Genomic DNA, 1,477 nt, shown 5'->3' with positions numbered 1-1,477 from the left:
CGAATTTGGTAACTACAAGCCAGAACCGAATTTTCCCCTTACAGACAGCAACTCTCTCATTTCTAGCCCTTTCTACACACTTTTCACCAAAATACCACTAATCATTAAAGAACTTACTCATATTTCTTAATATATCATTTAAAATCATCAATACACAACTCAACATCCCATCATCAAAATTCATACGAGTGAAGAACCCAACATGCTATTAGCAAACTTACTCACATGTGATCATAAAACTCATTTAAAGTAAACACCAAACAAACAACCAAGTCAAGTACTCATTAAAACAACATAACTTAGCACCTAAAGTTTTCACTTACCTTGATAAAAGCTTATGTAAAACCAAAGCTTTAGTTTTTATTCACTGTAAAACAAAACAAAAATCAATGATTTTTGTCTAGAAATCAACAAAACCATTTTTGAAGAGTAGAGAAAATTAATGAGTTTACCTCGTCTAAACCTAGAAATGAACTCGAGGCTTTTAAAATAATATAAACGTGGGACCTTTTGCTTTTACTCTTGGAATTGAAAGCAAAAGTTGAAAGGGAAGCAAAGAGTGATTGGTGAAGTATTGAAGTGGGGCATTGTCTTGGAAATTCTCTCCCTTTCTGATTTTATACACAGCCATATCAAAGAATGAAAAAGGAGATGGTTTCACCATGGTTAGAGAATTTAATGCTCATGGGGTGAAATCATTGAATCTAATAGTAGAGATGGTAAATGTTCTAATAGAATATTTTCATGTGGTTCCTAGGTGAATAGCTTGGGCCTGTAGCACACTCTCATAGCCTAAATGAAAAGATATTTAGGAGGGATTCATCTCATTTGGCCAAGTAAATAGTCAAGTCATCAAGAGTATTGTGAACTAAAGAGGTGTTCAACTAAAAAGTTACAAGTGTCATAATTATGGCTCCATTTAATGAAACGGGCAAGAGGGATGAATTTAGAAAATCCAACTTAAGTTAAAATACACATGGCACAAATTGGAGAAGATGTGATTAAAATATCACACATGGCCACTTTTGGTTATCTTGATCAAATAACTAATGTTAAAATAATCATGAATTTAGTTTAAAAGCCTTAAGTGCAATGATGGGAATGTTGCTTTAATCCTAAGAATACAAGTGGCCTAATATGAGTAGCCACAGGAGAGAAATTTGGGGAAAAGAATTCTTAGCCAAGTAAATTGAGTGAATCATCAAGACATTAATTGGCTAAGGTTAAAATAGATTATGTAATGCATGAAGTCATTACTAAACTAAGTTCAATGTCACAATCTAAGGACATGTGACTTAACAAACTTGGTGCAAAAATGAAGAGAGATGGTATAAATCAAAGAGAGACAAATGACTCACTTGCATGGCTTCCAAAGTTAATATTGTTGTAAGTTATTAAATTCTAGTAAATTGGTATGTAAACAATGAAATCAGCATTCATTCAAAGGGTCCATTCATTTTGTGAAAAATAACTTTCA

Source organism: Eucalyptus grandis, chromosome 9 (genome assembly GCF_016545825.1).
Source record: "Eucalyptus grandis isolate ANBG69807.140 chromosome 9, ASM1654582v1, whole genome shotgun sequence".
Taxonomy (NCBI): Eukaryota; Viridiplantae; Streptophyta; class Magnoliopsida; order Myrtales; family Myrtaceae; genus Eucalyptus; species Eucalyptus grandis.
This window is presented reverse-complemented; position numbering follows the sequence as displayed.